Source organism: Cheilinus undulatus, linkage group 1, assembly GCF_018320785.1.
Source record: "Cheilinus undulatus linkage group 1, ASM1832078v1, whole genome shotgun sequence".
Taxonomy (NCBI): Eukaryota; Metazoa; Chordata; class Actinopteri; order Labriformes; family Labridae; genus Cheilinus; species Cheilinus undulatus.
In genome coordinates, this window is record NC_054865.1 from 36,989,656 (window position 1) to 37,003,547 (window position 13,892).

At 37.6% G+C, this 13,892-nt stretch overlaps 1 protein-coding gene and 1 long non-coding RNA gene across 4 annotated transcripts in view; one reads left to right on the forward strand and one right to left on the reverse strand.

The window, feature by feature from the left end:
- pde3b (phosphodiesterase 3B) overlaps positions 1–13,892 on the forward strand; it is a 70,986-nt gene that overhangs the window by 9,208 nt on the left and 47,886 nt on the right. The window lies entirely within an intron of this gene.
- Positions 3–6,786, reverse strand: LOC121510350. Its single transcript, XR_005991932.1, has 3 exons — positions 6,226–6,786; positions 5,743–5,905; positions 3–2,826 (listed from the first exon to the last, which is right to left on the reverse strand). It is a non-coding gene; the product is annotated as an uncharacterized LOC121510350 (long non-coding RNA).

Genomic DNA, 13,892 nt, shown 5'->3' on the forward strand with positions numbered 1-13,892 from the left:
TTAACAGAAAACCAATCTAAATATATTTCAGATTTCTGTAGTTATCACAGTTTTAATCACTAACACATGAAGAGTTTGCAATTGGTTGTGTCTTCAAAAGCAGCTACAGCAAACGGACATGTATATAAATGATTTTTTACATGGAGAAATCAGCTTTACAGATAGTAGTGCCAGATACAATAAGATGTAGAAGAGCTAAACTGTGAATGAAGATCAATGAATGAAGCACACATCCAATTGGAGATGGACCAGATCTGATCCGGTATCTGTATCTGGTCCAATAATTATTTTATTTTTATACTGGACATTTGAAAGACTGCTGATCTGAATTTTGATGTTTTTGTTGGGCTGTGACTGCACTGCAGGGTTGCATGAATTGTGTTGCAAACTATGCCACTGCTAACGTAGTAGTGTGTTATGTCTTAATCCACTCATCATCATATTTCACTACAGCACTAAAGGGCAGTTTGATAAAAGCCAAAATGTTAATCGTTTGTGTCCGTATGATTAATGTAAAGCAACAGTAATGAGTTCCAAGGTGTTTTTTCCTCTCTAGTGAAAATCCACATTAAGAAATGTAGTGCTTGCATTTTCTGTAAATTTTTAGTTTGTGATTATGAAATCATATGATTGTATTTTGAAAACATTACATTTGTTGCTGCTACCTGTTTCTATGGGATATTAAGTTTTATGCTTATTTGTTGGCCTTTAAATACGAAATACTAACTCAAGTTTACTAGAGCATTGTGTAACCTCACCAAAAACAGGAAGCATATTAACTATAATTTAGAAAAAAAGCGGAATTAATATCAGATATCGGTACATATGAATAGGACTCAGATAAGATTTGAAAAAAATGGATCGGCCCACCTCTACCTCCAATGTTACAGGAATGTGGGGCAGATATTAAGTGTAAGGCAAATAAGTTTAAGGTTCCAATGCCCCCCCCCAAAAAAAATCTTTAAAAATCTTAATATCTATATATGAAAGTTGAAGACAGAAAAACTTGCACACATATAGTTTGTCAGTGTGTTTGATTATTTTCTTCATGCTATTTAATCAGTTTTATTAAATTGTGACATTGTAACATAAAAATCAAGAAAATACTACCCTAAAAATTGTCTCATTTTTTAAATAACCTTTAACATTTTGATCAGAACTAGGTCTTTATTGCAAAGTGAGCTAAGCTGTAATAGCGTAATATAAAGCAACATTTTTTTACAGCCAATCATCTGGTGTCAAATGTTTTTTGTCAGCATCAGCTCTGATGAAAAACTTCTTTTTCTTGTGTTAAAGAAAATTGTTTCTACATGTTTTCATGCACAGCCTGTACACCCAGCCTATATGTGCTTGTGAACTTTGAGCAGAAGTATGCATTAAAAGCATAATAGTTGTTTTAGATGAGCAGACTTATGCATCTTTAAGTCATACTAAGATCTCATTATGAGTCAAAAACTAACTGTGTCTTCCCCAAAAGTCATTATCTGACTGTTACATATGAAGTGTTGTTTCAGTGATCAGTGAAAGTCTCCATATCAGAGCATCTTTATTGAAGGTGTGAGCTTTAAATGTGCCAGACTGACTGGGGAGGAAAAACCGTCAACGTATTTGCTTTCATTTCATTTTTCTTCACTATTATGCACAAAGATTTTCAAAGAAAATAGGGAATGCTTAATTAGAACTCATGAATCATAGGAAAAGAGTCTGTCTTTGCAGAGGTGTGAACATCACTGCATTCAGTCATAAAAAAAATGGTGAAAAACCATGAACACAAATATCTACTCAGTGTTGGGGGTACAAATGTGTCAGAGGTTTGAATGAGGTTTGTTTTTCCTTCGGTCCTTGTTTTATCCTAATTGCTAGATTAATTCCTAGATTTTGACTTATGCCATGTTAAAAAAAAGCAGAGAGAATGTGTATTTACTGAATTAATTTCAAATTGCTTTATTTGAACTGTTCAGCAGACACTTAGGTCACAAGCTGGGATGTAGAATTTTATTAACACAATTTGCAGGTGAAAATAAAATTTGTGAACGGCCAGATTGATGTCCTTTATTCCAGATATGTTTTCCATAACAATGATTTTATTGCCCAGCCTGAATGACAACCTGCTTACATCAAAACTACGTCAGCATGTCTCTCTTAGACCTATTTTTTGATAGATTAAGAGTACAAAGTGGAGATAATAATTTCTAAGCAGGATTATAGTATTTGGGTTTTTTCATGGCAGAAATCTGAAAGCTCACTACATCATGACTAAGACCTCAGGGGCAGAGCTGGCAGTGTGATGCTGCATTCAGGAGGAGAAGGCCCTCTTTTTGTGTGGTTACCACTCGGCGGGGGCAGGCAGGGGTAAATAACACACTTAACTAACCCCCCATTCAGACGAGAACAGAGGCGCAGGCTGCAGAGAGAAAAGGTTGGAAGGGAGAGCAGCGAAAACGCAGAGCAGCTCTCAGCTGTCACGTTCGCTTGCTGTAAAGCCATGTGGAATGATATAACATTGACGTCACAACCCAGTGACGTACCACAGGGTGATTGCAATGAAGAAAAAAATGCCAAGTCTTATTAATCGCCCTGTAGAATATAGTGTCTGCCTCCAGCAGTGATGAGAAGGGGAGAAATTCTTCGTCTGCAGACGCCGTGCAATAGAAAGGAGCTTTCGCTGGAAAAAGTTGTCACGGAAGATTTCACTTCAGGCCATTTAGCTTATTCTCACAGAATCAGACAAAGAAATTAGCCCTATGTAGTTCCATTTTTTCCTTTTACAAAATAAAAGGTATTCCCCTTTTTATCATTATTCAGAACACTGTCATCGATGAAGGGCTGTAAATAGAGAAGAAAAGAGAGAAACAGTGTGTTTAGAATCTATTATACATTTTGTTCTTTAAAATCAGCTGTTGGATCATGTTTTAGAATAATAAATTCACATAATCAGCTTTAATCTAAAGGTTTATATTAATAAAAAGCAGCTAGTTTGTGTCCGTGCCTAAAGAGATGAGAGAATTAGACCACATTAATTCAGGCTTTACATACGGTTTGCATCTTGCCTCTCTGTATGTACATCCATGGTGTTAAGAACCTCTCTGCCTCTCGTGACACAGCTGATCTCTCTTTTTCTGCCTTTCATTTACTGTTACCAAAACTACACCACTGTCACAATGTGTTTAACATTTAAATCAGGTAATGTGCTTGTGCAGTGTGTGCTGAAATGAGCATTTAGTTACAGTTATTCAGTATGAATCCTCAGATGGTTATAGCAAATGAGTGCGTGTCTTCTTAAAACTTAAATAAATAAACCTTACTTTTATTGATATGTAAATGTAGAGAATGATAATGAAACCTTTTGGGATTTTTTTTACCTTATCTTACATTCTCAGGATGCAACAAAATATAATAACTTTATTTTTCCAAAATTTAAATTTATTCAAGGGTAGCCCCTTGAGATGCAGTATCATGCGGGTCCTAACATTTGTATAGCACATTTAAAAACTAATGTTACAAAGTGCTTTGAAAATAAGCAGAATCACAATTAAGACAAAGCATCATAACACAACAACAGAAGAACCCATGAAACATTCAGCCAGCATTAAACCCATATGTATGCAAATCCAGAGTAAAAAATAAAGATCCAGAATAATAGGCAACACAGGAACCCAACTACATAAAAAGAGACTGAATAGAATAAAAATAAAAATAGTATGAAAAGAATGAAAATAATTAAAATGTGTAGAGATTAATAGATCAGAATACAAAATTTAGAAAGCTAGAAACTAAAATAATAAACATAATAAAAAAAAAATAATCAGGTAAAATCAGATATGAAAGCAAAACAAGGTAAAAAGTATAAAAGGGGAGGGTAAATGCTCTAAAATTAAATAGGAGAAGTTTAACACAGCATTAATAAATCAAACCAAGCATAAAATACAGAGCAGACATAAAAGCTCTAATGTAATTTCTAAAGGAAGACGTGGAAAATTTAAGAGAGGGTAAAAGAAAAGACAACATCACATAAAGCACGTCTATAAAAATGAGTTTTAAGAAGTAAATTAAAAGATGTCACTGATTCTGCAAGCCTTATCTCCTCAGGTAGGTTGTTCCAAAGTCGAGGGCCTCTGATGGAGAAGGCTCTGTCACCTTTAGTTTTGAGTCTCGACTTTGGAACGACTAAGAGGCTGCCGCTAAGGATCTGAGACAGAAGGGTGGCTCATAGGAGCCAGACCCCACAAAAACCCATAAAATCCAAACTGTAGCACATATCCCTTTTGATGTTTGTTGTCCTATTCAAAAAGGATAACAGTAAGGTACCCTCATTTTATTGTAATAGTAAAATGTATGTGAAGATTAAAAACAGCAGGAATAAAAGTAGAAAGTGAAGAACAACACCTTGTTGGTGCACCTTAGCTAATCTCCTTTGACCACATCCTGCTTAAATGTGTTCATTTTGTACCTTTTACATAACTATAGCTGATATTACTGTAGCTGGAAGGACTGTGTTAAGAGAGAGAAAGTTCAATGTCTTGAAATAAAGGCCATTAAATGACTAATGCTGTCTGCAGGTAAAGGTTATGTGTGTGCGTGTGTGTGGCTATTTTAAAGAGAGTAACCTTTATAGAAAAAACCATTTCTTTAAATCCTTTTAAAAGTAAAACTGCTTGAATTTTTTTTGTAGTTTTTGAAGCATGTAGAGTTTATTTCTAATCCAGATGTTGAATTTGTTGATCTTGGATTTTAATAAGATTGTAAATATGTCCTTATTTTAAAATTAAAGAGTTTGAGCTGGCTCTAATATAGTTGATGTATATGATGAAATGTGAGCAGAGCTGGCTGTTGTTTAACTAAACCTGAATGACGTTAACCTCTGTGTTTAGGAGCTTGTGTAACAGTTGCGATATCAAGACCAAGATGTCCTAATTCATCGCTTAGCAACTCCTCATTGGTGCCACAGGTAGCTCTCAGAGTAGGGAGAGATTATATGAATTCCAAACCATGGGCTGAATCAGCATTGAGGGATTTCAAAGTGTAATCATAAATGTGCATTATAGTTGGATTATTTGGGTTAATTAAAATTGCCTTATAATTTGATCCAGACAGGCTGCTTTCACAGATATTCTCATGTCATTTCCTCCATGACTTTCCTTCAACGTCAGGACCAATTTGCATATCTGTCTTTAATTTTTCCCCTTGCCGGAGCAGCGGGAGTAAAGGTAGAAAGGGTTAAAGTGGAATGATGTACTGTGTGTGTTTGGCTGACTGTAGAGTGAAACAGGATGCAGCGACTGCATTGTCAGCCTGCTGGTGTGAGTGCAAACAGATGAGGAAATGCTGGAGCGGGTACTCCAAAACTTGGGTTACCCTGGAAACGGTTTGCGTCATGATCACCAGCAATTAGCTTGCAGCTCTTTAGTTTTCATGATAGGTCTACCAGAGCTTAGCCTAATGACTCCAGTGTCTGAAGAGACACCATGAAAAGAGCGCTCACAGGATACTCAAAGACGGCTTTATTTGGATTCATTCTTAAAAATGTTGTTTATGAAGTAGTGCATAGAAGGCTATAATTTCAGGACAAAGTTGGGGTGATGGCTTTTTGATGCTCTGTTTTGAGCTGTCTGCAGAGAGCTGTGAAGCGTGTCCCCTCTTTCTGGTTTTCCCCTAATGAGCTGTGAAGTCCTGACCTCATCTATCTGCTTATGTTATCGTCTATACAAAGCTTGAGCTAATTAGACTTTTTTGCAAACTTACAATTTTTTCAGTCAAGCTTCTTATTTTCTGCGTTCGTCCAAAGATTCTGATGACTCTGCATGGTTCCCAACAATGCAAACATTTCAGGTGGCTGAGCTTCTCGGTTCAGGATGAGGTTGTTGAACCTTGCATGTGTTGACTGTTTGTTCAGTCCAATGACAGCCTGAGAGTATGGAGAGAAAGAGACAGCATGGCGGTATAGTTAGATTATAGTGCTGTGACATAAATGGTGTGTGCTCAGGGCTCAAATTGCTGCTGCATGGAGAAAAAGAGGTGGGGGGGGTGTCGTTAATGTAAGTTTTATTTAAATGAGCCTCTACTATAGGCATTAGTGGTTTTTAATAGTCTCAAGTCGACTTAATTTGTAAAGCATCACCTTTTCCTTCAGTGTGATAATTAAAAAAAATTGCCCTCACAGGAGTGATTAAGCATCCTGTTTGAGTTAAAATTTCTTCTTTGCAAAGCATTTGTATCCAAACTCACCCACATTTTACTCACTTTCTTCTTCTTTTTTATCCTCTCTATCTGTTTCTCATTCACTCTGAAATTTCTTTCTGTCTCTCTCTGTGCGCCTCTTTTGAAAACGGTGTCAGCACTGCTGCTTTTACACCAAAAGGCTGTTGCTAAGTGACGGTTGACGTCAGCCGCTGCTACAGAGGAGGGCTTGTGTGTGTTTAGCAGCTGAGGGCAGATCCCACTGAAAAGGGCAAAACTGAGAAGCACTATTAGTCACTGCTATGAAAACCCCAACTTCAACCAGCAAGATCAACCATTTCCAATAACTGTGCGAATAATTCGGAGCGACTTATGGTATTTTTTTTTTTAAAGTAAATCTTTCAAAGTGGAATGATGAGGTTGAGACACACAAAAATGAAGAAACTGCTCCAAGCCAATCCCCACCCCCTTTTCTTCACTTTTTCTTTAGTCTGTCGCTGCTGTCTCCTTTTCTTTCTCACGTTAACCCCGTCCGCCCCTCCCCCAACACACACGCACAAGCTCAAATACCAGACCCCCCCTCCTCTTCCCCTCAAATAACACATGAGATTTTGTAGATAGATTTCGTATCTGACCAGTGTGATATCTCCCCCCATACGGCCAAGGCTGCTGTTGATCTGCGCTCCATTGTTCAGTGTAATCAATTCCCCCGGGGACATGAACCCCCCCCCACCCCCCTTGCCCCCCTTTCACCCCCGCCTTCCTCTGTCCTGTGACAGCACATGAAATCTGACCTGTAAGAGTGGACCGAGCATATCACTTATCTACATTTCAAGTTAAAAAAATAGGGCACTTCCTCTGCTCACAATGCTTTAGTAGTTTGTTATCACTTGAAAAGAATGTGCTTGTACATTTCTGATGTTCTTCTGCTTCTAATTTATCAATTTTTGGTTGCTTGCTTGACACACAAAAGATTGTATCCTTGTATTTTATGTGAGAAAAGTGGCAGAGAAATTTAGCAGCCAGAAAACAATTATGTCAGCTGCTCTGAGCACTATGTTCTTACAGTTGATGCAGGCTGCTGCAGGAGATAAAGCAGCAGCACCCATCTATGGGCAGAGATAGGTGTTTGCATCAGTCATATGGAGCTGGCTGATGGCAGGGCAAGCAAGTGAGCGCAGGACTTTTTTAATCGCACATGCTCTCTGCAGATGACGCACGCTGTACTGTTCAGATACAGCCAGAGCTGCTGCCACTACGAGACAAGGCCTTGACATGATGTGCTTGTAAGGGTTTCTGAAAGAGCAATATCCAGCAATCAGGGTCTGATTGACAGGGACTTAGTGGCCAAAGCGACTTTACTGTCAGTCAAATAACTGCTGGAAGTTTTGTTTTAGAAGAATCAAAACTCTGATGCTGTGGAGGAAAATATTTCTTGCTTAATTCTACAAATGTAATGAATATAATCACACAAAACAAACACCCATACATACACTGGATTTCAAGCTTTATTGTGACTCTGCTTAGTCTATCTGGTCTGGTCCTGCATCCAAAAATTAACTGGATCAACAGCAGACTTGTTGCCACATGTCACCGGCAGGCACCCAGGCGATGCCCCATAAACACCAGTGAGCACTGGGAGCTCAGCTGCAGAGGCCAGTAGCTGGCTGGGGGCAGCTTGGATTAAAGATGCAAGATCTGCGTCATAGAGGAAACTTTACCTGCCATGGTGATCATACAGAAAGTTTTGGGTTACTCTTTGCTACTTGATATAAAATTGCAAACACATCCCAGGGACTAAACTTGTCTCAATAATACATGCTAAGGCAAATTATTATTTTAAAAGATACAGTATAAATTTCAAATGTTTGGGCTGGCCTGAAGATGCCAGCCTTTCCTTTTTTTTTCTTAAACTGGGTGAATAGAGGTTAAGAACAGCAACACTTTTGATCTGAAAGTGAGACTGCAATAAAAACTAATCTAGTCACCATCTTGGTCATGACTGTAATAAAATGCATGCTTTTATGCAGTTATTGTAAAATTGCATGAATGAAAACGGCAGAATTGTCCTAAATATATATGTAAAATACTTTGTTACTAAAAAAGGGTAGGTATTGCAATTACAACACCTTAATCTACATGTTTCCCTTAAATCCAAAACGCATTAATATTTAATACAGGGATAAATCTGGGCATGATTGACCCCAAATATCATGCAACAACTAAAACTTGATGTATTCTTACCCAAAAAATGCTCTAACTTCATAGATCTCTTTATGTAAAAGCGTGATTATTAATATGTCAGTGAATATCAATTGGGGGCCGCCAAAGCTCCCCTATTGACCCCCCAAATATGTTAGAAAGAAAAAAGGATATTGTGGTTTTTAGGGTATTTTTGCCTTTAAATCCCTATCAACCCCAAAACAATCAACAATGAAACAGTTTCATCAGAAACGACTTAAAAATTGATCTTTTTTAAACATAAATCGCTTTGTCAGGCATTATTATTTACTGTGATGCATGATAAACACTTGTCACTCAATCCTGATTAAATCTGCACTTTTCTATGGTAACTTTTCACTTCAGGCTCTTGGAGATTGCAATTTTCCCTGCCTGAGAATCACAAATAAGAATCAAACAAAAGACCTGTTCCCTGCATGTGTTTTTCTCCAATGCGAATGCAGCATCGATAGACCACATGAAAGCCCCAGAAATACGTAGCTAAAATACTTAAATCGCCCTCTTGTAGCTGGCTGCTGTATAGTCAACAGGGAGTAATCTCACTGCTAAAGCCTAAACATGATTCACATTTTATTTAAAAGCCTGGCTCCTGGCTGCAAATAAAAAGTTGGCACATGTTCAAATGTAGTTTATAATCCTGTAATATGTCAACATGTAAAAAGAAAAGACTGGATCTAAGTCACTGAATCTAGTATCGTCATACTAGATTCATATTATCAATATTGTTACTAACCAGCTTTAATTACTTGTCAAGGCAGTGATTGCTAAACCAGTGCAGCCCTAAACTTAAAGCTAAAAATACTTCAGAGGTACTCTGTTAAACTGTGTTTACAGAGAAGATCATTCATCATGTTTTGGACATATTAATAGGCTGTCTGTGCAGATAATGCAGTGAAGTTAGCAGTTAGCATGTCAGAGCGGTGACAGAGACGAGCTAAAGGTCACATTCATGAAGACAGTCAGGCAGTTCCTTCCAAAACAAACGTCAAAGTTAAATCTACAGTGAAGGTGTTTTTGCAGATCCTTAAGCAGATGCTATCAATATTGTTAACATGTTAATTATTTTTCACATCTAGTGTGCCACTTTTTGACTTATACAGTGTAAAAAGCATTGGAATTGAAAGGGCTTGTGTATTTTTTAAAGATAAAGTGGATTAAAATAGTTTGAGAAGAAATGCTTCATTTATTTTAAGGAAGATTTTGTGTCCTCAGTGTTAACAAACCAACACATTCGAGCTACCCTTTACCTTTATTCTTTCTTTTGGCAAGTCCATCCTTTTTTAAAAAATACACACGTGAACCATGTAAATGAATGACACACCACCTTAATTCCTAGAAAATAAAACGTTCTGCCAAGAAAAAACTAGGCTGGTATACTACAAGTCTTGGTACACGTAGAGGCTTACCTTTGCTCTCCTTAGCTGTGTTTAGTAAACCTTGCTCAGGTTTGTTTGTGTGACTCTGACTCATCTGACAGTCAGCCAGTGTTCCAGTATTTATGCCATATGGCATTTGTCTCAGGTGATGCAGGCAGAGGGTGCCGAGTTCTGAGTTTATACTTCCAGATGTAAAATGCTGATCTCTGGCTGTTCCAGCTTTATGTCCTGACCTGTCAGCGCTGCCTTCTGAGGTGGGCTACTGTGTCAAAACGAAGACCCCAGTCACTCTAGAATCCACCTTTCCACCTTCCTATTGGCACTATTTTACACTCTAAACTTAAAGAGGCATCTTGTAGTGAAGTTTACATTTTTTACTTTCTCAGGACAGTGTCAACTGCAGCTATGTACAAGTTAACTTTAGTATCACACCTTTTTCCTTCATACTTGATCACTTTGCTTTGTGACAGTCACTTAAGATAAATTTAGTTCACTTGACTGAGTGTGCTGTGCTGGCTTGGGGGTTTATTTTAGTTAAATGCATCAGTAGCACCATATCTGAATGAATATCAGCTGTTGAAATAGGACACATTTTGTTGATATATCCTGTAATGAAGGTGACTGCCTGAAATATTTTCTACTAATTTAAGAAATATGTTTTATTCAAAAACAAATATTTTAAATGCATTTGTATTCAGATACAGGAAGAAAGGAGTGTTTTTATGTGGAGAAGCAGCAGCAAACTTTTTGAACAACTATTTTTGCTGTTGAATATCTCAGACTTTTTGATCTCATAATAAAGAAAATGTTATAAAGATAATTTAATGAAATTCACTTCTTTCCCTGGTCTCATTTTTCATTCAGTCTTTCGTGATTCATAAAACTTGCAGCTTCACTCTCTCTCCCTCTGCTTTTCTTTCCTAACAGCTGGTTCCCCATGTTCATTTCTGAGAGCATGGCAGGATGACAGTCGCACTTCATTATGTGTGCGCGAAACGCCAGGGGATTCAACAACATAAAGTACAGAAAACACCCCGACCCTATGTCAGGCACAGGGTGGATAATCCCTTTAAAACATCTTCTTCTTTTTGGCATTGCTACAGTCTTCTCTGGTTGCAGAATTGATTCTCTGACCTGTCACAGTGCTTCAAAGTATCAGCAGTGCTGATGTTCATATGCCAACGTATTGAAGTGGAAGGAGTTAACTTGTACATTGTCTGGCCATGGCAGAGAGTGAATGTTACACGATATGTATTCTCTTACACTAGAATACTGTTTTTTTATTGTTAAAAAATGCAATAACATAGCATTAACATTCATATGCAATGTTTTTACATAGCAAAAAGTCTAATCTGTGCAAGTATATTTGTCTAAGTTCTAATCAGAAATGTCTCATTGCACTTAATAAAGGGTAAATTCACCTGGCAAGTCCAAATATATGTCTGATTTCAATATATTAAAACAGAAAGTGACTGGGGCCAGAGTAAAAAAATTAGAAATACTTGTAAAGTGTTTTAAACTTTATATCTTTAAATAAGAAGTTAATCTGGACTTAGATGAAAGTCTTCTGAAATAAGGTTATTGAACTATTTTGCACTAGGTATTAGATGGATAAACTCTCTAAGATTATAAGTTTTTACTGTCTTATCCTAAAAGGATAGTTGGGTGTTTCTGAAGTGGGCTTGTTTGAGGTACTCGTTAATACTAGTATACTAGCGGATATATGCCTCTTAAAGGAGAGACTGGTTGGAGCGTAGACACAGAAGCAAGGCTGTATAGCTATGCAGACAATGTTGTTAGTTTTCTTATTATTTAATTAAATTTCAAAAGCTTAAAAGCAATGCTGTGTAAATGTGAACTGCAGTGAAAAATTGCAAACCAGTTATTTTCAGCAATATTTAGGGACTCTACATACAGTGTGCTCAGAAAGTATTCAGACCCCCTTCACTTTTTTCAGTTTTTTTTTAATCTTGTAGCCTGATGCTACAAATTTATTAAAAAATAAAAAACTGAAATATCACATTTGCATAAGTTTTCAGACCCTTTGCAACAACACTTGAAATTTAGCTCAAGTTCCACCTGTTTCTCTGAATCTTTGCTGAGATGTTTCTGCACCATGATTGGAGTCCACTTGTGATAAATTGTATTGATTGGACATGATTTGGCAGGGCACACACCTCTCAATAGAAGGCCTCACAGCTGGCAATCCATATCAGGGCAACAACCAAGCCATGAGGTCAACAGATCTGCCTGCAGAACTCAGAGACAGGATTGTTGCACAGATCCAGGGAAGGCTACAAAAACATTTCTGTTGCTCTGAAAGTTCCCACCAACCATCACAGCAGCCCTCTGTCAATCTGGGCTTATGGCAGAGTGGCTAGACAGAAGCCTCTCCTAAGTGCGTTACATATGAAAGCCCGCTTGGAGATGGCAAAAATCTCCACCTGAAAGGCAGAGATCCTGAGAAATGGGACAAACCTGGGCTACATTTCAAGTATTGTTGCAAAGGATCTGAATACTTATGTAAACGTGATATTTCAAATGTTTTCATAAATTAAAAAAAATTCTGAAACTCTGTTTTAACTTTTTCATGATAGGGTAGTTGGTGTAGATTAATGAGAATAAAAAAGAAATTTCTTACCGTAGCATCAGGCTGCAACATAGGAAAAACAAAAAAGTGAAAAACTCTGAAAACTTTCTGAATGTACTGTCCATATTCCTCCACCTGGAGCACACTGATCAGTTGTTTAAACACCAAACTATCAGGGCGTCAGGAACCAAGCATTTATGTCAGTGTGCTTGATGTACAGAGGCTGTTGTCCTTGAAACAGTGGGGGCCTAGATTCAAATCCATCCTGTGCCTCCTTTCCTGCACGTCATTCCCCATTTTCTCTCTCCCCAGTTTCCAACTTAATCCACTGCCCCAACAACAAATATTGAAAACTAAACCAGCCTTTCCATTTAAAGCTGCACTCTTTAAACTTTCGCCAGTAGTGGGCACAGGTTTTGTTGCTCATAAACAAACAGATTCAGCATCTTATTGTGGCCCTTTAAATCAGTCAGTCAGTCACCTTTGATTGCATTGTGCAATTTCATAACCAAAATTATCTCAGGAAACTTTACAAAGTGGTCAGGTCTAGACCATGCTCTTTGGAGTGTTAAAGTTAAAGTGGTTACTTTTGTAGAAGTAATTGTCTTCTTCAAAATTACAAATATTTAGAGCTAAATTGTTTCATGATTCAAGAGATGTTTATAGGCATCAGACAAATGTAAGCGCAATAGTTATTCAGCTTTGAGCTCTATTTTGGTCTCAACCAGAGGTGGAGCGAGGGGGTGGCTTACAAGGCAAAAGCCCTGAATCTTTTAGGCTTGTAAAAGCATTTTTTCTGATTGCTGTTATGATCAATAAATACAAAAAGAAGTAATTTACCGTAGACAAATGGACATTGAAATGTCATTTTTGTAGGCGAACTGAATAAGATGAACCTTTATTTTGCTTCTACGATCGTAATGACAATTTTTCACCTTTGTATCACTTTTGAAGATTTTCTTGCCCATTTTTGCCTCCTTTTTCTAACCCAAATTTGCTGCTTTATCCTTTTTTCCCCACTTTTAAACTGCCACTATTTAATCACTTTTCACCTCTCATTACCACCATTTTTTTTCTACTAATGAACCATATGCCACTTTCTAACTGCTTTTCACCATTGTTACTGCCCATTTCTTGCCATTTTAAGCCATTTTTAACCCATTGTTGCCAATTTTTGCCTTTATTCTGAAATAATGTAATTATTTTTCCCTTAAATTTATTTCCTTCTACTTTATTCTCTGGTATCCTGACATTTGTGCACATAATGGCTTAGTTATGAAGTCTGACATTAATTTACGTACAGTTTAGTTCAGTGTGCCTATCCACATTGATATCATTACCAAACTAGAAAAGCACCCTGAGAGCGCAGGGTGCAGGTGGCCGAGTGGTTGAGGCGCGCGCCCCGTGTACGTGGACGGCCCGGGCTCAAGTCCAGCCTGAGGCCCCCTACCGCATGTCTATCCCCCGCTCTCATCCCCGTTTCTGACTCTATCCACTATCCTCCTCTA